Genomic DNA, 25,283 nt, shown 5'->3' with positions numbered 1-25,283 from the left:
CATAGACAAAAGTAGGTAAAATTCATGGAACAGGAAAGCATCTGGAAGGTAAAGATTCACACAAGCCTCTAACCTTAAAACCTCACTCCATTGTTTACTTATCCACAGGAATCTGATAAGAATATATATCAGAATGCTTTTAGCATTATTTTTAGAACCAAGCAAAAATAAGCTTTTGAATATTTCAAAAATGATAACTACGTAAAACACTTGGACTTTGTGTGCACCTAGTGTGTGCTACGTCAAAGTACTCTGTCTTACGTGAAGTACGTCACTCTCCTAAGAAAATTTTTTAAAATTGAAAGCCTATAAACGTACTTCTACACTATGTTTAGTGACGTAAAGAGAAGTATTCTGGGGCTTTCCTAGGAACTTTTTCGACATCACGGCTTCAAAAAAGTATAGGGAAAGTGATGAGAGATTCAGGAATTCTTTCTCAATAAAAATTTTAGATTCAGTTTATCCTAGTTTAGACTTGCTTTTCCATGAGATTCTGAGATTAAAGTACTCCCTAGCGATAATTTACTATAGACGAAGGAAATCTCCTGCCTACTTACAGCATTTAGTTGAATCTGTCACAACCAGCTGAGTGCATGGCGAATGTTACGGTTGTCTTTTACCGATTGGGCCAACACAATACAGGATATCGGCCTCTCGTATTTGTCGCACAATTTATTAAGGAAACTAGAAATTAGAGTGTCCTATAATTACAGATGCTTTTTAGTTTACAAATAATATTCAAGGTCGAGAAACACAGTTACAAATGTAAATACGAAATTGTGCTTCCATTACAGACACATGGTTTTCCATCGCAAGTATCAAGTTATTCCTGTGTCGAAAGATATTGGCTTCCAGTTTCGTATAATCTTGGTTCCCCATGTTGCATACGTTTTGCAATAGATTTAAGTTTGCACTAACCGAGGGTCACTCAATGACAGTGATTTTATTCATGTTGAAGAGAAAATTTGTTGAGTTGGGATTAGTGATGTAAAATACCCGAGCATTTATTTCTAGGGGTAAATACCCAGGGTATATATCCGGGTAAACACCCAAAATGGGTATTTATTTCAAAAATTTATATTCAACTAAAATACTTTTCAGCATATATTCCACCAACCATATACAAAACAATAAATTTTTGCCCAAAAATTGTATTTTGATCACATATTTAAAGAATTATTGTGTGAAACAACTTAGCAATCTAATATAATATTCACATTAAATGTGTTGGATATGCCCATTCAATGTTGATAGCCAAATTTCAGAAATAAAAAGCCATTCTATAAAAAGTAAAAAAGCTTAACTAGTTACAAAAAAAAGCAAACATCAATTTTTTAAGGTCCTAGTCTTTTATAACCTAGTAATATGTCCCTCCATGACATCAAAATATAACGAAATGTCAATAAAAATAGTTGAAATCAGTTTTCATCATGAAGTACCAGGGAGCAAATGCAAATGAGCAAGGCAACAGAAAACAATATTTTGATTTATTTATTTTTGCTTATAATGTGAAAACTATTTCTATATTTGTCACGTTATCACTTAAACAGCAATAAAATAACTAAATAACATCATAGTCTTAATAACTTCTCAGTTTATTCTTCCAAACATCCCTCACGTTTTTTTTTTTTTTTTCATTTTGGATATGACTAGCCTAGATTATGATTTTGAAATCCTGAAGTTCATCATTGAATTGCTTATACTTCTCCAATTATGACATTGAAAAGAAAGATTCTTTGGTTCACGATATGTTTCTTTTATAATTTCATCAAGTCTTTCAATAAAAAATATTATGAACTGTGTAATACATATGTATATATCAGTCTGACCAATTATTTCATATTAAGATTTTTTAAAATAAAATTCCCATTCACTTTTTGCATTTTTTTTGTAAAATACCCAGTTTTTGGGTATTTACCCAGGCCTTGGGTAAATACCCAAAAAATATTTACCTACCCGCTGGGTATTTACCCGATCCACATCACCAGTTGGGATGCATCAGTAGGCGCGTATGATTTAAGGCGTGAACAAAAAAGTTTTTTTTTTGTCAACAGGCGAGATGGAGGATAAAGTAATGACTTTCAGATACTTTTGAATTCAATAGACAAGCATTTTTTGCATGAACTCTGATGACTATCAGTCCAAATATTAGAGGGCCATTTTATTCTGATGCAGGATTAGCTGGGATTCCCATCCAGTGTACTTCAGAAAGACAAAGCACCTGCTCATGTGCCTAACACATCAAATATATAATACCAATGTGATGAACTGCCTATCGCTTAGTCCAGATAAAAATCCAATGGAAAATGTGTGGGAACATCTAGCAAGAAAATTATATGAAAATGGAAACCAATAATTTTCGGCCCAGGACCTTAAAGGAGCGATAGACCAAGCATGAAATCAAAATAAACTCCCCCCTCCCCCACAGGTAATGCAAAATACTTTCGATGGTAAACCACGTGTTTTAAGTAATTAAGGGTAACAGAATCACAAGTTCATATTAACATTTAACTGTGTTTCTCAATCTTAAATATTGTGAAATCAAAAAGCAAAATGAGCTCCTACGGGAAAACAAGGGAGGCAACCGCCCTCTCACTTCCAAGAGTCAAGGATCCTGCCCCCCCCCCCTAACTTTTCAGGGTGAAAAATTAGCAATTGATTGAGAAGTGTTTCTTTATCGAGTGAATTGATTTTTTTTTCACAGAAATAAAGACAAAAAAGTACAAATAAATGGACTTTTCTTATGCTAATTGATAGGAATGCAACTTTAAATTGGAAGTTTACTGTTTCAGTCCAGCCTGATTTCTAAGGCCACATTCCATACTTTTACAGATACTTTAATCGGCAAAGTCAGCTAACATCTAAACTATCGCTAATTTTACCAAAAAAAAAAAAAAAAATCAGCTTCAGGATGCCCCCCCCCCTCTCCCACAATTTTTTGGCGAACCACTTGCCTCTGTGCTAAAAAGTGTCAAAATCATGGGATACCCTATTTTGTTTTTCTAAATAAATTCAACAAATGTTCATTTCAACAAAAAAATTTTACCTTCTACTTTGGGCAAAACAGAAAAATGTTTCAAAGAATATATCCAATATGAGGGGAGGAGGGGGAGCTAGGTTTTCTATAAAAGTAAATCGTCCCAAAAGAATAGCAAAGATTTTTATCAAGTAAAACAGACAACCTGGTTGGCGATATTGGGCTGCTACATTTGCAATTTATTTCCCTTTTAATAGTTTATCAGAAAACGAAAACAAATTCGACGGGGAATATTACCTTAAACTTAATTGGTAAATTTGAAAAAAAAAAAAAAAAACTGACTTTACTGACTAAATTCTGCAAAAATTGACTTATAGTGACCAATTTTTAAAATACTGACTTTGACTGACCCGTTTTATGACCTGGACACATGCATCTTTTATACTGTCATATTTAATGCTACGTTCATGAAGAAGTGTTATTGTTGAACTCGACAAAAGTCACACAATTTTAATTAAAAGATACGTAAATGATAAAAAAAAAATACATACAAGTCGGAACACCAGGAATGGACATGATTTAATCTAAGGCAAAATCTAAATGGGAACATCCAATTCGAGCTTTGAGCTTCGAATGAAATTTCGCGGCCAAAACAAACACGGGTGTCACTTCAGTTCCTTAACTGCATAAATCATCACCAAAACCTCACCAGACAAATATATTAAAATTACAGCCGGAAAAAAAACTCTAGAATGCTTAAATTGAGTTTATAATTACGCTTCAAGCTTATAATGCCCTTTTTTTTTTGGTTAGGTTGGTTTCACCATTCATTGCATTTGCTGCGTGCACTAGTGTTTCATAGTTTAGCCTTGTGAATACATTTTATTTTATTTATATTGTTTGGGGCCGTGGTAGCCTGATCGGTAGGGCATTGGACTCGGGGCCGGAGGGGCTCGGGTTCGATCCCCGCTTGTCGAAGACCCACCGTCGTCATTAAAGGGGACTGGGCGACGTTAAATATGCTCGTGGTCTCAATGTCCTCCAAGTGAAACGATACCTCTGGGGGTGCTAGTACCAGGTAGCTATTAGCTCTTGGTCTAGTTCTAAATTCTCATTAACTGTTCGATCCGGTGATGGTGCTGCCATCTATCGGTAGATAAAATAATGGAGGCAAGGCACTAGTATGCAGACCTCGACATAAATACAGTTGTAGTCAGTTGTGACTCTTGAATAGAATAGAAATATTGTTTCAGTTTAGCTTTGGCAACAGATATGTAAATAGAAAATAATTTGTGAAAACTTTTGGTTTCAGAATGTCCCCGCGCCAAGTTTACACATAGTAAAAATTCTAACAAGGAGTAAGTGCATGAACTATTTAACCAAATTTAAATGTTTTTTTAAAAGTCTTAAAACACTGTAATAATAAGAGAATGACACACAATTAATTAAAGAATGTTTTATAGGCATGAAGACAACAACGCTATATTATTGTAAGCTATGAGATGCGAATCTGTTTCTTAATTAGAAATGAATGGTGATTTTCAAAACTAAATAACACAAAAATATTAAAGGTTTTAAACAGTGCAGAGCAAAGAAAGCGTCCAGGCCCGGTTTTGAATTAAGACAGTAATAAGACACAGAACGTGCGTAAATGTGCCCCAATGAACATGCGTAGATGTGCTCCGTCGGCAAGTTTGGATTTATTTTTTACATGCAACAATACATAATATGTTTTCTGTCCATACAAATGCACCTCTCAAAGAAGGATAAAATTCTGCTAATTTTTGTATATTTATTTGTTCTTTACTGTATTATTTAGTCACAATAAGCTTCAAAGCGTTCAGCGCAAAATTGACTCAACCCACACAACATAAACTGGTGGAATAGACGTTGAAAAGTTGTCGAATCTGGTCTAAACACTCGTCTGTAACTGATCTAAAAACCGTCCGTAACTCGTCGAAATGTCCCCTCCAAACAGTCGAAAGTCGTCTTGTAAACGTCGAAAAGACGACTACAATGGATAAAAAATGGTGGAATTAGATCACTATTAGACGATATCCATAGCGCTAGATAACGTTACCAAGAACAGTTATAGATGATCTAAAAAACGTCTTCTAGGTGCGCTTATTGACGCAGCACACCTTTTTTCAATTCTGGACTCTTAATTGTAATGTTTATACGACACATTACATTTTCCTTAACCTTTTAACATTCATACACTTTTGTCTAATCTGCCAGTTCAATTTTTTAGTACTTATTGCAATTACACTATTAAACTTAAAACCTTAATTTCAATTTTTCATGTGTGTAAGCTTATTTTTTGTCCAACAGTCTTATTTCCATATATCATTTTGAAACAGAAATCATCAACAAGATGAATAAGCTTACCGAAATCAATAAGGCGCTGTAAAACAGACGCCAAAATATCAGAAGTAAAAAGCGGCGGTGCTGCTCAACGTACGTTGAAGCACGTGTGCTTCAACACTAATAACATAGCAACAAGTGTTGCCAATTATGTCAATAAATTATAAATATCATCATTGTCATTAATATTTTTTAAAAATAAAGTTCTAGCCCTTTAACCGTTGTTACATGAACTAATGAACTATTTTTAATTCACTTTTTGCAGCATTTAGCACCACCGCAATCCGCTTTCACCCATCACTGTTTGTGCTGATTCTACTGGACACTTCTATTCGACGTTTAGTAGACGACCCTTGTGGATGATCTAATTTACGTCTGTAAAGGATGACTAATAGATGTCCGATTATAGACGTTTAATAGAACATCTAGAAATGACGTTTATTAGTCGTAGAATAGATATCACCTTTAGATGTAAATGAGTTTCGACAAGATATAGTCGTTTTATAGACGAGTGTGCTGTGTGGGAACTTGGTAGAAAAAGTTTTTCTATCTGCATGCTGAACCGAAGCTCGATGGATGCTCAAAAACTTGTGAGAATATTTGCTAGGGAGTAGCATCAATTTGGTATGACTTTTGGATCTCCAGTTATGACTCGTTTGGGAAAAAGGGCACTGTGTATAGGTGTAAAAGTCCCCCAGTCTACCCTGCAATAAATGATAATTTTTCATCAGAAGAAAAAAATGTATATTTAAAACTCCTTTAGTTTTAGAGTAGTTTTCCTAGTCTAGGGCTGTAGTGTCATTTCATGATCAAAAACTACACTACCCCTTATCTCCCCTTGGAAAATGGTGATCATTTTTTCTAAAATTTATCAAGCTACTATATTCTAATTGTTTATTTTAAATTTCGAATGAGTTATATTACAAACATAAATTGAAAACAAAAATTGCACTAGTTCTTAAACAAAAGCACTTAAGTTTTATTCATCAAACTAACATTATTCTTCAAATACTTAAAATACACCACCAGCTCAGTTATTCCATCCGAGGACTGAAGTTTCGTGCTTTTTAGCACTCATCAGTCCGGAATAGGAATCAGATGAGCTGGCGGAGAAAATCCTCTTAACAAGAAGTTTTGTATACTCTTACTACAAAATACCATGCCTTGCCATCAATCTTTGAGTTGAACCACACCATTGCTGCGGTCACTCATCTGGTGTGCTAATTCTACATTAGTTACCAGTTTGTTTGGCTCCCTTAAGAGGATTTTCGCCGCCAGCTCATGTGATTCCTATTCCGGGCCGATGAGTGCTAAAAATCACGAAACTGCAGTCCTCGGATGGAATAACTGAGCTGGTGGTGTATTTTAAGTATTTCTGCCTTAGCCCTGGCTTAGGGCGGTAACTTACTACAAAATATTATTCTTCAATTTATGATTTTTAAAGGAATGTATTAAAAATATTATGCTAAAATTATTTTTCTTATATCAGCTTCTAAATATTACATTTAATAGTCCTTTGAGTTATAAGTGGAACTGAAATTACTTTGGTAGTGTTGCAAGTTTCTTTTCATAACTTTACCAACTGTTACAGAAGGGAGTTTTTATATAATGGAGTTATTAGCGATTTATTCACATAAAATATTTTTTAAAATGAACATTTCAGAGAAAAATATATCAAATATTCATTAATTACCTGTAATTAATTCTTATATTTATGCATTAATAATAGTATAGTAACTAGAAATTGGTTAGATTAGACCCTTTTAGCTTTAGCAAACTTTTGGATAGTTTAAGACTCTTTTGGATGATAAACTTCTTCCTCTGTTCAAAACCCTGGTCCTGATTACATTATTTTGTTAAAAGGTAGAGTATGCAACTAGACACTTTCTTTGCCAAAACTTTAATTTACTGTTTGATAAGAATATTATTTTGTTCTGAGTTGGGTGTGTTGGTTGGACTAACCAAAAATAAAACAATGCTAATCAAACAGTAAAAAGTAAATTAAATAAGTTATGGAAAAAAAAGAAAGATCTTGTTGCGCAGGCCCTATAATACTAATAAGGCTATAAATACTACCCCCTCCCCCTGCAACAAAATCTCTAGAACCCCTCCACAGAGGCCAGCAGTGCATATTTGCAACGTTATGAGTCTTGGTATTCTTTTTTTTTTCTTCAATTTCTTGGGCGGTTAGACCCTTTAAGGATGTGAGCCGCATAAAGACATGGAGGGCTGCTTAAGGACATGAGCTGCGTACCTGCACTGCAGGTATACAGATCCGGGCGTGATGTTGCAAACTCTACATTTGGACAAAATGCTGTGAAATGGCCTTTTAGCAAGTAAACATACAATGCATGAACTGAACTGGTTTATTCACTCTTGATTCAAATCCTAATTTTATATAATATTTGATTCATTCTTCTGCAATGTGGAATTTTGTAAACCAGAATTTTTAATTTTTGAATTTTTCAGGAATGATGTACTTTGGCATTTTTTGAAAGACAAAATATGTATCTTGGTAAAAGTACAATAGTTCATAAAACATGTACATTTATTTTGCAGATAATGATGCGTTAGTTTGTAAAAAGGACACAAAGTGTCCTTACCATCCCATGTTAAAAAAACATGTAGAAATTACAAAAAAAAAATAGTGGTTTTAATGTTTACAATTAAGTACTAGCAATAGCCTGTGACAGAAAATAAAAAACAAATAGGGTAAATGCTCCAGTAATCAGCCTTTTAAAAGATCAGTTGTTAAGTTTTGTTAACCTATAAATTTCAGCTATCAATACAGCAACAAAAACAATGTAAAACTTTAGGCTGTACCTTTCTGATAATGAGTCACTAACTTGTTTCTGGAATAATATTTTTATTTTAAAAACCAAGCTATTGTTAACATGAGAAAATGCTCCAGTAGTCGGCCATAGAAACCCAGTAGTCAGCCATTTTATTTTCGTTACTCTTATGAAGTGAATAACTTTGAACAAAATTGAATGCTTATATTTTGTTGCCATTTTAATTTTTTCTAAATATGACAAATTATATTTTCCTTACTATTATTTACTCATTTCAATAGCAAAACACTAGAACAGCCAGAAATAACTTCTGGAGGGGGGCGTTTTGATCAAAACTACCTTCTGGAGGGATTTTTTGATCAAAAATACCTTCTGGGGGATTTTTTTTTTTTTGATCAAGAATACCTTTTGGGGGGGGGGATGATCAAAAATACCTTTGTGAGGGTTTTGTTTTTGATCAAAAATACCTTCCGAACGGGTTTTTTGATCAAAAATACCTTCAGGAGGGTTATTTTTTTTAATCAAAAATACCTTCTGAAAGGGTTTTTTTGATCAAGAATACCTTCTACAGGTTTTGTTTATCAAAAATATCTTCTGGATGGGTTTTTTTGATCAAAAATACCTTCTGGATGTTTTTTTAGAATCAAAAATACCTTCTGAAGGGAATATTTTGATTGAAAGAGTCCTTTCATTTGCATAAACTACTGTATTAGAATTTGCATTTATGTTAAAACCAATGCCTTTGAGGGGTGCTTTAACTTCCCGTCCCCCATAATACTGCTCCACTGCCAGGGGAAACAAGCGTAAACTTGTTAAGTCAACCATTTGCTAATTTTTCAATGTGCAACCAAGAATTCCTTCCAATTTTTTTAAAAATTGAACTTAGTGTAGATTAATTGAAATGTTACATGGTCGTGCATTTACGCAGGGGTTGCTATACACCTAGAAAAGAGGGAAAACATGGAATTGTCAATAACCTGAACCTGGCCATGATATAACTCCGTAATTTTATTGATTTAAAATAGAAAAATCATACAAAAAGCATTCTAACTCAAAAGCAAATTAATGTAGCAATTTGCTACTTTTTGTTTCTGTCTGTCTGTCTTTGCATTAATTATTATTAATTCATAATTATTTTATCCTCTTTAATGCCATTGTTTCACTTGCAGATATTTCAAATGGGAGATTTCGGGATGAATGAAAAAAATCATCATCTGCCTTCCTGATGTATTCTCACTGTTTTGCTGCCAAGTTTCGGCATCTTCAGTTTTGTGGTTTGATGTAGCATTACTGCAGGCCAGAGAATGGTAACTCTTTCTCTCTCCTTAACTGTTTTTATATGCTGGGATTGTTTGTGATTCAGTCCTAGCTACGAACCCCTTACTCAGTAGCATTTTGTAATTAAGGTCTGTTTCATCTCAATTAAATGTTTGATCTCACATTAAGCTCTCTCGGCTTAGATTGCTTCATTTCTTCTTGGTCTGGTGTTAGGTTTTCACCACAAGTGTTCAGCTGACGTATTTCATATTGCCTTTTCCATTTGCCTTGTTAGCTTATGCTAGCTGTAACTTCTGAAGAGCATTCTTAAAAATTTTTGAGAACTGTAATTAGAAACTTACATAAACAATTATAAAAAAATTCAAACATCTTCAAATATTGTAAATCAACAGAAAAAAAATAACTGCATTATTTAAGCAGTAATAGCGAGCTCCCTACTAGCATGGAGTGATATCTGAGTGGTCTCATTCTGCGCTAGATGTCACTCCAGATAGTTTTCTCATTCCGTGGGAGAGAGTTAGTTTTCCGCTAAACTCATAAACCTTGTTCAAACAGAGCCAGCAATAACAATTTAATTTTTACATTAACAATAAAATTAAAAAATATTTAGCAAAGTTTTGTATTTCAAAACAAATGAAAACGTTACTTATGAAAAAAAATCTTGTATTTTTTGGCAGGCCCCTAAGCTAGGGGTCCCCAAAGCCCTTGCTTCTCCGACTTACATTTAAATTATGCTCTGCTAAAAGCTATATCAGCAGAGTAGTTTTCAAGGCTTTTTGGTGCATAAATTGATTTAATATTATTAAATTTGCCATTCAATCTTATTATTTGCCATGCCGCTGGTATGGCAAATAATAAGGAATGGTAGACCACCATTACTTTACTGTGTCAACATCAAAAGAGTTATTTGAAGGTAAAATTAAGGATAACAACAACGTTTTATTGTATCTTAACTGACTGAATTCAAGTTAATTATTCTCGTATTTTTCAAAGCAGCCTTTAAAACAATGGACAGTGATCTATAGGACAGGGGCAAATACAAACTACCATACTCAATGTGGACAGTTGTCGACTGTTTAGGGGAGTGGACTCCCCTTGTATCCGCCCCCCCCCCCCTTCGGACACATCAACCTGTGCTACATTTGCAGGTTTAATCCTCATTTCTGACGTTGTAGAAAAAAATCTTCACTTCTAAATGTTTTTTTTTCTTTCCTTTCAAGTTATTTATATGTCAAAACAGCATCTTCATTTACATTTGAAGTAATAACTCAACAGTTTGAAACTATTGTAACTAAATAGACTACTTTAAAAGAGAAAAACAGTGCTCTAGAACAAAGAACGCAGTTGAGAGCAGTGAACAACACAAAGAAAGGGCAAGCTAGGGGCGGCAGAGCATGTGTGATGTGCACGCTGCATAAACATTTGAAGGCCATTTCGCAATTGCCTAGGTCATTCAACTAACTGTACATTACATATTTATTTCTCTAGAGTCTAATTTCAGCCATTCGTAGTTTCAAATGAGAGACAATTATAAATTTTCATTCCATTTTCGCCAGTTCGGTGAAAAATCTGGCTGAATATTTAGAATTCAAAGTCAAATGGGCAGCTAAAGATATTATTCGATTTTTCGCTGACATTTTCCAGATATAGGCTTACATATATCTCAATTTCATTGTTTTTTACTCCTGATGTCCAGTGTTATAGGTAATTGACCGATTAATGCAAGAAAAAGCGTAGTGCGCTTCATATCAGTTGTTTTAAATAGCTTCCATTTGTTGTCCTTGCAAAAATGTAAATGAAAGGCACCCCATGGTTTTTTTTACATTAAAGTTAATGGTTTGATCAATTTGTCATACTTATACAAATAAATACAAATACAAAAGTGACGACCAGCAACAGGCTCTGGGCATACTATGTTTTTAAGAGTGATTTTAATCATTTCTTAAAATTCTTATGTTAACTGGTTTCTGGAAGTAAAGTATTTTTTAAAAAATTTCTGATATCTTTCTTTGTAGAAAAATTTAATATACTGTTTTATAGTTTTTTTTTCAAAAAAAAAAAATGACTTGATATGTTTTTTTTTTACCATTTTGTTAAAGAAGTAGCATCTTTTTAAAATATATCTTTAGTTCATCAACTTTACACAACTTAAAACGTTTAAAATACCGCATTTTATAGAAACATACACTGGATTTTAAGTAGAGCAAAGAAAGGAAACCATTATCATTGGTAATGTAAATCAGGGAAATTTGATGAACATAATCAGGGAAAAGTCAGGGAACTCTTTTTCACAGTTCCTGTCGCCACCCTCTCTTAATTTTCGGCGTAGTCGCCATGTTTGGTCATTCCCAAGATGTTGGTACGCAAGACTTGGTAAGTGCCTACGTTTTCGTAAACATAATTAGATGTTTATTGCAATGCAAACTGCTGAAAATTATGCCATTTTTTCAGATAATTCTTAATTATTGTCTCAAAAAATGTAGAATTTTATCTTCAGAATGTTGTCTTATCTTCATTGCTTTAGAGGCTGATGTGCTAAAAACTGACCATTTCATCTAAGTTGTAGTTTATAAGGATTTTGAATTTTTCTCTACTTTTTTGTAACAAATTCAAAAATCTATTTAGAATCATGCATTCTTCGCGCTGACGCCATGTTTGGTCATTTGCAAGATGGAAATAGACGAGACTATTACTTCCCTAAGTTTCCAAAAACAGAATTTGATGTTTACCTCAATACAAACTATGGAAGATTACATATAATGTACAATAAATCATGCTTCTTTTTAAATGATTTTCATAAAAAATGTCAATTTTTACCCGCACAATTGTATTTGCTTTAGAAGCTTTGCTACAAACTGAAACATTTACCTAAAATGCAGTTTCCTGCCAACTTCTCACATTTGCTAATTTATTTATTGATTCATTTTCTAAAAAAAAAAAAAAGAATTCAAAAGCCTATTTTAATTTAAATTTTCCACATTTAAATAAATATATATTGAATAATTGCTTTTCATAGTTCGCAGAATTCTATTTATTTTTATGGAAGTAGTGAAAACTGTCCCCCCCCCCCTTTTTTATACTTTAAAATGCGGCGACAGTGGTGGCCACTAAGTTTTTCAGGTCTAGTAGCCACTGGCCAATTGGAAAATTTCTGAGTCTTGAACGTGTATTTTATGAAAACTTAAAATAATTAAAACTGATAATAATGCTGCAGATTATTTTCAACTGCCCAAAAGTGTGTCGCAGACTGGTTAGAAAGTTTCTGCTTCCGGGGTTCCCATTGATTAGAATAATATTTCTGCTGCACAAAGACTTTTTTTCTGAGGATCAAAAAGTTAAAGTAAAAAATTTCCTATATGCCTATTGAAAACGGACTGTCATTTCCATCAGCTTTCGGATCACATTTCGACCGGCGGATCGGAATCGGTTGATGTCGCCGGATCGGAATCCATTGATGTCGGCGGATCGGAATCGGTTGATGCCGGCGAATCGGAATTCGTCTATGTAACTTGTATTGCTTTGAATTGACGGACGCTTTATTAAATTTTTTACTTCTTTTAAAATGAAAATGGATTTTGAAATTTTATTTATCTTCTCCGCGTTTCCGACCTGGGGTTCATTATCGAGTTTAAGAATTTACGGGTTGGGGGGGGGACCTTTGGATTGCGTGGGATTTACCGATTTTTTGCTCGTTTCGTGCAATACCGTGCTCTATTTCAAACCCTGATATTCAATAATTTTTTTAAAGATTTATAAATATGTTATAATGTTTAGATAAGATGTGGTTTTGTTTTATGCTTTGCTTAAAAATAAGGTTTCCATGATCATTGTACGTCTTTTTTGTGAAATACAGTAGAATACCTTTATAACGCTGACCTATATAACGCAATTCTCTATAAACCGCACAACTTTCAGAAGTAAGCAATAGGTTTTTAAGTTGAAAAAATCCCTCTGTTTTGCCCAGCTAACATAAAAATGGTTAGGAAAATTAAATTTTGAAACAGTTTTTCATCTTTCCGGCCTAATTCAAAGCGTTTAATTGAAAATCAATATTCACAGTAAAGAGAAAATATCAGATGACTCTTGAAAATGCAGCTGTTATGCAAACTATGAAGCTGGCAGAAGTAAAGAATAAATTCACTTTCTTTTAATTGTAAAGCATATTTATTTGCGAATGATTAGTTTTATAATTACTGTTTTAAAACTCATTGCAGATAGAACTCATTCTGAAGTGCTAATATATGTATATTCTGAATATTAGTTTCAAAATTTGTGAAATGGCTTATATAATGCCAAAACCTGTATAACGCAAAAGCTCTTGTCCCAAGGTGTGCGTTATAACGGTCTTCTACTGTAATATGTTGAACTATTACTTTTCTTAACTATATTAATCATGGTGTATGAAAAAAACTGCAAGTTTTTATTTTGTTCTGAAGTAATTTTGGAGTATAAAAAGCAGTAATGCAAGAGTCTAAAAATCTGTTACACACAGAGAAAGAGGGATCTATACATAGTTTTTCCAGTTGAAGTGAAGATTGTATGATGCAGTAGGGGAAGGTGGAGCACCTTGGGACATGGCCCACCATAGGACACCATAAATTTTAGCTTTAACACTAGAACCGCGGAAATTTCCGTATACCTAAAACCGCGGGCAGGGGTCAATTTGACCCACAGCTTAAAATGGGTTTGTTGATGTTTAAAAAGAGTCAAAAAAATATGTTTTGATGAACAGGAGTAATACTACTAAGATTATACAATATAATAGTAACAGCTCTTGCATGTATTCAAGAGCTTCCTTGACCGAAAGCAAACGACGTTCTCTTGACATTTTTCTGCCGAGACAAAGAATGGTTTGCAACTAGCAGTATAAACGCAGCTCTGTCAGATAACAAAAGGAAGAGAAAAAGCTAGTTTTTCTTATCAGTAACCTGTCTTGTTCTATGACCTTGACCCATTTAACCTTCAGTGTCTACTGTAGATCCTTTTCATACCAATTGGGGAGCAGTTTTGACTGTTACCGATTCCAAAAATCGTTTCATTTTGCATCTACTAAGCAAAGGGTCATTCTGACCCTTACCGCGGTTTTAGGTATAAGAATTAATATCTCGGAAATAAAAAATTCTGAATGGCTAATTCTTTTGCAGGTTAATATTTATTCAATTTTAGAAAGAGTCAAAAAGTTTCAAGTCATTCCGCTCGTAAAATCTCTGAAAAAATGGAAATGAAATTTGATTTGGGTCAGATTGACCCGTACCACGGTTCTAGTGTTAATTTTGTAAACAAAAATTAGTTCTCTTAAGACATCATCAATGACAGCAGGATTTATGCTTTAGCGTACTTTGGAATTTCTCACATGAACAGGAAAAGACTGATCTAATTTTCTTCGTTTTGAAAGGATAGGTGTTAACATTAATAGGTGGTTTCATTATTAAATATTTTTTTAAACTAAGAAATGGAAAAATTTCAATCATAGCAAGTGGGAATTAAAACATGACCTTTCACAATAATTTTGAGGTTAAAAAATGTATTATGTAGCCAAGTATAACTTTTAAAAAGTTAATATTGTTACCGATCCGGTTCGACTTCCAACTTTCTTGAAAGGACGACACAGTTCTTGGAAAAAAAAAAAACACAGGAGATTTATTTACACTATGTACAGGAAAGGTCCTTAACAACTGCTAAATTAATCATCAGCAATTAAGCAAATATCAATCGACACCGTAAAACTCAACGATTACGATTACACACGTCTTTACTTCCAAATACCAAAAACAACACAGCGAAATGCCTCGCAATAAACAGAGCTAATACGCTCTCAGTACAACGTCTCAATGGAGATAAATCCTTGAAAAGTTTCCACAATGTTCCATTGAGAAGTTTCGATAACATTCTACAAATATCTCCTACTTTCTTTTTATTCATTCACATATTTTATGAATGAAAAAATAGGGTTCCGTGTACTTCAGTCAAAGGTCAGGGGGTTGTATATTCATTACAAGAAACTATTTACAGGTTACGTTACTACAATAATTTTAGATGAAAGACAATGGAATAAATGCCCAAATTTAGCTAGATTACGACAAATTAAACACAAAAATAATTACTATTTACAGAATTTGTAACAATATATAATAACAATCTTAAATGTGGCAGATTGGGACACTGTCCCAAGCTGCTCCACAAATGTACAGTGCAGAAAAAGCTCATTTCAAAAGTATTACAATAATAAAATAACAGAAATTGTGAGATCTAGAAAAGAAAATAGGAAGTTCCCTGCTGTTGATGCGTCTGTTGTTGAAACAGCAGCAGAGAATTATTAGTAATAAGATTTCAATTATTTAAAATGACACTTATTGGGATTATTGCTTGTGTCCCAAGGTGCCCCACCTAGTGGGGTAGGTTGAGACGGTGTAACGACTTTTTAATTTTTTTTAATGAAATTTAATTTGATGAAAGAATGGAGTAAAATTAATTTTTATTGAAGCACCAATGTCTAAATTGCACATTCAGCTAACTACCAAACGGCACGACCTTGAGGGTCACAGATCTGGATGAAATTCTGAATTTAGATCATCTCGCACTAGATATGAAGCCAGGTGAAGCTGTTTGACTGCATAGGCCCTAGTTCGGCTGCAACGGGGGTCCAAAGTTGCTGTTTGGGTCCAGAAATGCAATGGTTTTTTCTTTGAAATGCAACTTTCTTTTCCATTTTCTTGGTCTACATGGCCGTATGTGTCAATTAAATGCATTCACAACATCCCCCCCCCCCCAATGTTGTACTGACAAGAGACGTCGAACGTCTTCGGAGGGTAGACGTTGTCCCAAAGTTTCAAATTCCAATAAAGACGCCATTGCTATTCTGGAGTCCTGCAATTCAGTGTAGTTCAGAAGGCAAAAACTTGAGGGTCATGAATTTGGATAAACTTCTGGATTTAGGTCAATTCATACTAGATATGAGCACAGGTAAATTAGTTTGATTAAATAGGCTTTAGTTCGGCTGCAATCAGGGTCTATCTTTGCTAGTTTGGCCCTGAAATTGCAATAGCGTTTTCTGGAATTTGAAATTTTGGCACAATATTTGCTTTCCAAACATGTGTTGCGTCTCCCGTTAGTACAATGTAGGGGCGGTGGAATTTATTTTATACTGTGAATGCATTCAGTTGGGTGATACTGCTATGCAATATCAAGAAAAGAGTAAAAAAAGGTTAATTTCAAAGGAAAAACTAGTGCATTCTGGAGCTAAACTAGAAACTTTGGACCCCCCATTACGGCCTAACTACGACCTATGCAGTCAAACCGCTTTACCTGGGCTCATATCTAGAGGGAATTAACCTAAATCCAGAGTTTTGTCCAGATCCGTGACCCTCAAGGTCGTGCCGTTTGGTAGTAAGTTTGGTGAAAATTGGTATGAAAGTAAAATTTCTAAAAATCTTTACCTAAAAAGTGTCCCAAGGTGCCCCACCTTCCCCTATAGTTAGATTTAGAGCAACACATTCTAAAAATGCGAAATTAATTTATAAAAAAAAAATCAACTGATTTAAATCAACGTTCCCTGATGTAAAGCAGGTCCTTCGGTATGCCAAGGGGCAAATCCATAACAGTCACAATGTTTTAGAGGAATATGTTTTTCTCAAGGCATTTTAAAAATTAGCTTTATGAAGGATAAAATTTTATTTGTTTTGAAAACTGAAAGCAGTTTGCTTTTTTTTTTCCATTAGAATAAAATAGTTTTCTATTTTTAGATTGAAGTTCAATCAAGGGATTGTGTATGTGACCAGAGTTTAGTAGTGCAGTCTTGTGAATCCAAACTTAAAGCTTAAAATGCAAATGAAAGTCCAAGACAAATCAGTCTTCCGAATATTGTGAAAAGACATTTAATTACATTTCACATCTGAAAGTACATTTGAGGACTCATACTAAAGAGAAACCATATTCTTGTGAAATTTGTAAAATGTCATTTTCTGAGAGTGGAAGTTTGAAAGTCCATTTAAAGACACATACAAAACCAGTGGCGTAGCTAGACCCGACTTTCGGGGGGGGGGGGTTACTTCTTTTATCTCTCTCTCTCTCTCTCTCTCTCTCTATATATATATATATATATATATATATATATATGTGTGTGTAATTGCTTGGAATTTTTTCCTTTTCTTCTTTTTTTTTCTTTCTCTTCTCTCTTCTTTTTCTCTTTTTTTTTTTTTTTGAGACTAACTTTTCGGGGGGGGGGGTTTTGTCCCCAAAACCCCCCCTTAGCTACGCCCCTGTACAAAACTGCAAGTTTTTATTTTGTTCTGAACTAATTTTGGAGAAAAAAGCAATATTGCAAGAGTCTAAAAATCTGTTACACACACAGAAAGAGGGATCTATGCATAGTTTTTCCAGTTGAAGTGAAGATTGTATGATGCAGTAGGGGAAGGTGGAGCACCTTGGGACATGGCCCACCATGGGACACCATAAATTTCAGCTTTAACACTAGAACCGCGGAAATTTCCGTATACCTAAAACCGCGGGCAGGGGTCAATTTGACCCACAGCTTAAAATGGGTTTGTTGATGTTTAAAAAGAGTCAAAAAAATATTTTTTGATGAACAGGAGTAATACTACTAAGATTATACAATATAACAGTAACAGCTCTTGCATGTATTCAAGAGCTTCCTTGCCCGAAAGCAAACGACGTTTTCTTGACATTTTTCTGCCGAGACAAAGAATGGTTTGCAACTAGCAGTATAAACGCAGCTCTGTCAGATAACAAAAGGAAGAGAAAAAGCTACTTTTTCTTATCAGTAACCTGTCTTGTTCTATGACCTTGACCCATTTTACCTTCAGTGTCTACTGTAGATCCTTTTCATACCAATTGGGGAGCAGTTTTGACTGTTACCGATTCCGAGAATCGTTTCGTTTTGCATCTACTAAGCCAAGGGTCATTCTGACCCTTACCGCGGTTTTAGGTATAAGAAGTAATGTCTCGGAAATAAAAAATTCTGAATGGCTAATTCTTTTACAGATTAATATTTATACAATTTAAGAAAGAGTCAAAAAGTTTCAAGTCATTCCGCTCGTAAAATCTCTGAAAAAATGGAAATGAAATTTTATTTGGGTCAAATTGACCCCTACCGTGGTTCTAGAGTTAATTTTGTAAACAAAAATTAGTTCTCCTAGGACATCATCAATGACAGCAGGATTTATGCTTTACTTTGGTATTGCTCACATGAACAGTTCAAGACTAATATAATTTTCTGTGTTTTGAAAGGTTTGGAGTTGCATTGATTGGTAGTTTAATTATTAAATATTTTTTTTAAACTAAGAAGTGGAATAATTTCAATCATAGCAAGTGGGAATTAAAAATTTTCCTTTCACAATAATTTTAAGGTTAAAAAATGTATTATGTAGCTAAGTATGACTTTTAAAAAGTTGATATTGTTACCGATCTGGTTCGATTTCCAACTTTCTTGAAAGAACGACACAGTTCTTGAGAAAAAAACACAAGAGATTTATTTACACTATGTACAGGAAAGACCCTTAACAACTGCTAAATTTATCATCAGCAATTAAGCAAATATCAATCGACACCGTAAACTCAACGGTTACACACGTCTTTACATCCAAATACGAAAAACAACACAGCGAAATGCCTCGCAATAAACAGAGCTAATACGCTCTCAGCACAACTTCTCAATCGAGACTGACTTTTCATGCCGCAGAGGCTATTTATAAATCCTTGAAAAGTTTCCACAATGTTCCATTGAGAAGTTTCGATAACATTCTACAAATATATCCTACTTTCTTTTTATTCATTCACAAATTTTATGAATGAAAAAATAGGGGGACCTTATACTTCAGTCAAATGTCATGGGGTTGTATGTTCATTAGGGTGGAACGAAAAAAACTAAGTTTTTATTTTTGCATTGTAATAGTGCAGAAAAGTTGCGATTGGTGAAGACTTACAAAACAACACAAAAATTTTTAAAATCGGATAATATCTTCCGATCCGGCAACGAGCCTTAAAATTTGAAAAAGTGGAAAATTTCATTTGTTCTTAGAGATTTTTTAAAAAAAATTCTCCAACGTTTCTTTTTAATACTCTAAGACGGAAAAGTTACGATTGGTGAAGCCTTCAGAAATTTTAAAAAACATATTGAAATCAAATAATACCTTCTGATCCAGGAACAAGCATGAAAAGTAAAACAAGAAGTTCTGTCTAGAACTAGACGAGCCTACTTTCCCGTATACCCATACTACTTTCTAGTACCTGATCAATATTCTCAAAAATAGCTAAAATCGCAAATTTTTTCAAACATATTTTTAAAATACTTTAAGCTGATTTCTAGGAATAAAATATTCCTCATTCATCTAAAAAAATTAGATGCGTAAAAAAAAAGCAGCTAATACACTTTTGGCATTAAAAAAATCTTTAACAGCTTTCAAAACGAAAAAATAATAATTAAAATTAATAAGCTCATTAAAATAAATTCATTATATAAAAAAAAAACCGTTTCTTTCTCCCCTGTTGCCAAAAACAATTTTTTAAATGAATAAATGCACTTACCAAAATAAATTAAGACAATAAAATGTCAACTTAAAGAAATAATTTTCATTGTCAAAAAAAAAAAAAAAAATCGTCTGCGCATATCTTTATGTAGAAACATAAATGACTTCGAGTTTATTCGCCGAAAACTGAATACCTAAGTTAAAACTTTAGCGTAAAAATAAAAACAAGTCAGATCAACAATAATTATTTCACAGTCAAAACCATTGCGTCGGAGTCGGAGTCAATCTCATTTTTGGGTAAAGGAGTCGGAGTCGATATCTAAGAATCGGAGTCTGTCATTTGTCCTCCGTGTATAAATTTTTGCCAAAGCAACGAAGTCAGAGTCGAAGTCGGGGAGTCGGAGTTCGATTAATTGTCGGGCACAGGAGTCGGAGTCGGGGTCAAGTGCCCCTAAATTCTTGGCGTCGAAGTCTGGAGTTTGGTGTCAAGAGCTATTTCCAACAAAATTTGTTTGAAGTAAATTCACATTCAAGTACGGAATCTACATTGACTTTCAGTTTCCCTATAGGCGCTAATGTTAAGGGATTTGAACTGTTCAAAATTGAACGGAAAATTGTTCAAATCAAAAAGATAATTTATATACAAGTTTTTCATCAAACGCTTTTTCCTACAAAGTTTGTTTGAAGCAAATTCGCCTCATAGTTCGGAATTGCCTTGAATTTCCCCGTAGGCGCTAATGTTAAGTTTTTTTGAACTGTTCAAAATTGAACAAAAAATAGTTCAAATCAAAAAGTAAAATATGGGAATGAGATGTCATTGCCGAGATCTTTCGAACAAAAAAAATTTTGTTCGAATCGGACTATTCATTCAAAAGTTATTGGGGGGGGGGGGGGGGAACAGACAGACAGACAGACCGACAGACATTTTTCCCCATCTCAATACCCTACTTTCCAATTTTTAATTTTTCGATATTTATTCAATTATTTTATTTATTTTTGACTTTTTTTTTGCAATATTTTTAAGATGCATTAAGCCTTCTTTCATGCTTTTTTCTTCTTTTTTTGACTTTTACTGGGAAAGTAGGCTAAAAAGGGAGAATTTCAACTTCTCTTAGTGATTAAAAATAAAATTGTTCTTGTTTTTTCCCCCGGTGTTACAGGGAAAAGCCTTTTAAAAAACCCTATATTACACATAAACATTAATTTATTTCTTGACTTTTAAGGTATCTTCCAAACATGCAAAACTACCATTCTTTACAACAATGAAACATTTTCAAATAATAGAAAGTTATAAAATATTTACCAAATTTACAATCCAGTATACAAGTCTTATTGTTTTAAGTGTTAGTTGTTGAAGCTAATTTAAAATCAGATTTTTTGGAAAATTCGGGCATAATTGATCTGGATTTCAATGTTGCTCTTATGTAGCCATCTCTTGATTTAAATCCACACACTTTGAGTGAAGCCTCCGTCATTAGCTTCACACATCTTTCGACAGCTTGCGTATGGCAGGGGAATAGTTTTATATCCCAGTCGGGTATAGTGCCTGTTACAATAAAATTTTCAATGTCTTTGTTAGGAACTTTTTGAAGAAAAGGTGGAGAAGATAGCTTTGTCGTGTTCCAATTAATAATCTCTGCGTAAACTTCTGCTTCGAAATTTAGAGATGGAATGACAAAGTTTCTAATGCTTTTGCGTTTAGAAACAGATTCTCTGGCTTTCAAGACGTTTTTAAACGCTAGTTCTCTTATGCCTCCTTTCATCAAACACCATTGCCATTAATAAGTTTTCGAGATGCGCAAAGAAAGAGTTTCTTTCAATGACAGGGTAAAAAACTTGTTTTAGATTGTCAGGTAAGTATTGACAGGTTTGAATTGTTCTGTAAACATGAATGGCACCGTCTGTGAAATTTTTGCGGTTCTTTATTTCGCTAATGGGGCGTATTAGATGCATACACTGTACTAAGCGGCATAAACAAATATGAGTATCGCGGGATTAAAGGGCCATGTGGACAATTTACAGGCAGGCTCTAGTACTAAAATATCATATTTGTTTTATAAACAAACGTTCTTCCATTAGTATTTCATACCGAACTTATGAGGAGCGTTAAATTAAAAAAAAAAGAAAAAAAGCTGAAAAAGGGCTTAAAGTTTACATTTTTTCAAACATGTAGGTTCGTTGCGCGATCGGAAGATATTGTTTTTTTTCAAAAAGATATTTTTTTTTTCGCTTTGAAGTCTTCACTAAACGTAACTTCTCCGCTCTGTTGCCTGAAAAAGTACATTGATCCAAAAATGTTAAAAATTCGGAAAAATCCTGAAATTCTCAACTTTTTCGATTTTTTATTCTTGGTTCTGGATCAGAAGGTATTATTCGGTTTCAAGTTTTTTTTGTTTTTTTTTCTGAAGGTTTCACCAATCGTAACTTTTCCGTCTTAGAGCCTTAAAAAGAAAACAAAATTTTTGAAAAATCACTAAGAAAACACGAAATTTTCCATTTTTTCAAATATTCAGGCTCGTTGCGGGATCGGAAGATATTATCCGATTTTAAAAATCTTTGTTTTGTTTTGTAAGTCTTCACCAATCGCAACTTTTCCGCACTATTACGATTCGAAAATAAAAACTTTGTTTTTTTCGTTCCACCCTAATGTTCATTACAAGAAACTATTTACAGGTTACGTTACTACAATAATTTTAGATGAAAGACAATGGAATAAACGCCCAAATTTAGCTAGATTACGACAAATTAAACACAAAAATAATTACTATTTACAGAATTTGTAACAATATATAATAACAATCTTAAATGTGGCAGATTGGGACACTGTCCCAAGCTGCTCCATAAATGTACAGTGTAGAAAAAGCTCATTTCAAAAGTATTACAATAATAAAATAACAGAAATTATGAGATCTAGAAAAGAAAATAGGAAGTTCCCTGCTGTTGATGCGTCTGTTGTTGAAACTGCAGCAGAGAATGTTATTAGTAACGAGATTTCAATTATTTAAGATGACAATTATTAGGATTATTGCTTGTGTCCCAAGGTGCCCCACCTAGTGGGGTAGGTTGAGATGGTGTAACGACTTTTTAATGAAAATTTAATTTGATGAAATAATGGAGTAAAATTAATTTTTATTGAAGCAAAATTTCTAAATTGCACGTTTAGCTAAGTTTGGTGCAAACCCAGTAAGCAAAATATCTTGCCTCAGTATTGCATAAAGGTTGACATGCAAGAAAAATCATCTTGCATTAATGCTGCCTCAATGTTGTTATGTTACTCCCTTTATGCTGTCAGCAGGCTGCCACAATATTGGCTGACAAGGTGTATGCAACATAATATCAGGAAAATATCAAGGTAGGCTGCTTTTGTAATATTGCATACGTATTGATATGACAGGATAATATCAAGATGTTGTCATGACAGCATAAAATCAAGGTCTAGGCAAGATGATCTTGCTTTTGTAATCTTGCATACGTATTGATATGACAGGATAATATCAAGATGTTGTCATGACAGCATGAAATCAAGGTCTAGGCAAGATGATCTTGCTTTTGTAATATTGCATACGTATTGATATGACAGGAAAATGTCAGGATACATTGACATGACAGTATGAAACCAGCACGTTTGCAAGGTGTTTTATCTATTTATTTTCTTTGTATTATTTTCACTTGAAACTCGAGAATTAAATTTCATTCTGTAATTATTTCTGTTATTCTTCAAGATAGTTTTCTAGCCTAAGAATATTTCCTTAAAGTTGACATCTGATCGGAAATTCATATAAAGGTATTAATAGTACTCGCAATTTAATTTAAAAAATGAAAGTTTCTTCGTTTTGCGTAATACTTGACTTATTTTTTAAATTCATGCTTCTAATTGTATTATAAAGACATAAAATGCCTATTGCGGAAGTTTTTATAACACATTTAAGAGTAAAGAAAGCAAAATAATAAATAAGTAAATAAATACAATAAAGTACATTTCCAAATGGATGTCAGCATTGAAAATATCCCATGGACAAAACACATGAATTTATCTTAAAGAATAACATACATAATCATTGAATAAAATTAATCTTACTCATGAGATTGAAGTGATAGTACGAAATTCTGGGCTTCATGTCCTTCGTTTCAAAGTCTCGGGACGAAAAAAGTTATTTTCGGCCATTTCTAACATTGATCGCACATCGTCTGCGATATGACTTGTTTAGTACTATATTAATAAACAAATGCAGTTATCAGTCATTCATAAGTTATTCCTAAAACAATACTATTCCACACTAATAACTAAGCAACCAACTTCACGAAGCCTAAAGAACGCAACGACAACGCCACGTGCAGCTCCTCTGAACCGACTGAAATCGTAGGTCGAAGGAGGAAGATGTGCCAGCAATTCAAAGGACGCTGGGTAGAAAGAACTGTGCGCATGCGCAAGTATCAACGAAGGTCCACCTGTTCTATTGTGTACTAATTACCTTGACGGCGACAGCATGAAATCAATACATCTTGACGGCGTCAATATGTATGCAATGTTATTATTGTAAGGTAATATCAATATTGATATTTTAAGATGAATGCAATGTTGCATACGTGTTGTTATTGTAATATTGCTTTTTAATCTTTATGCAAGCTTTATGCAGTATGAAACACGTCAATATTGACGCCGTCAGTATAATATCAAGATCTGTCAAGATTGATGCAAGAAATTTTGCTATTAGGGAATTGGTTTGAAAGTAAAATTTCTAAAAATCTTTACCTAAAAAGTGTCCCAAGGTGCCCCACCTTCCCCTATAGTTAGATTTAGAGCAACACATTCTAAAAATGCGAAATTAATTTATAAAAAAAAATCAACTGATTTAAATCAACGTTCCCTGATTTAAAGCAGGTCCTTAGGTATGCCAAGGGGCAAATCCATAACGGTCACAATGTTTTAGAGGAATATGTTTTTCTCAAGGCATTTTACAAATTAGCTTTATGAAGGATAAAAATTTTATTTGTTTTGATAACTGAAAGCAGTTTGCTTTTTTTTCATTAGAATAAAATAGTTTTCTATTTTTAGATTGAAGTTCAATCAAGGGAATGCATGTGAGCCTAAAGTAGTGCAGTTTTGTGAATCCAAACTTAAAGCTTAAAATGCAAATGAACGTCCAAGACAAATCAGTCTTGCGAATATTGGGAAAAGACATTTAATTACATTTCACATCTGAAAGTACATTTGAGGACTCATACTAAAGGGAAACCATTCTTATGAAATTTGAAAAATGTCATTTTCTGATCGTGGAAGTCTAAGGAAGCATTTGAGGACACATACTAAAGAAAAGCGATTTTCTTGTGAATTATGTAAAATGTCATTTTCTCAGAGTGGAAATTTGAAAGTCCATTTGAGGACAC

General features: G+C 33.6%; 1 long non-coding RNA gene across 1 annotated transcript; it reads left to right on the top strand.

Annotated features, from left to right (window-relative positions):
• The first annotated feature begins 4,250 nt into the window (after window positions 1–4,250).
• LOC129233095 (uncharacterized) lies at window positions 4,251–25,059 on the top strand. Its single transcript, XR_008581424.1, has 3 exons — window positions 4,251–4,335; window positions 9,303–9,440; window positions 24,952–25,059. It is a non-coding gene; the product is annotated as an uncharacterized LOC129233095 (long non-coding RNA).
• Window positions 25,060–25,283: the final 224 nt, after the last annotated feature.

The sequence above is a fragment of the Uloborus diversus genome, unplaced genomic scaffold, assembly GCF_026930045.1.
Source record: "Uloborus diversus isolate 005 unplaced genomic scaffold, Udiv.v.3.1 scaffold_165, whole genome shotgun sequence".
Classification (NCBI taxonomy): Eukaryota; Metazoa; Arthropoda; class Arachnida; order Araneae; family Uloboridae; genus Uloborus; species Uloborus diversus.
Note: the sequence above shows the minus strand (reverse complement) of the source record. Positions and strands in the feature narration are given on the sequence as shown.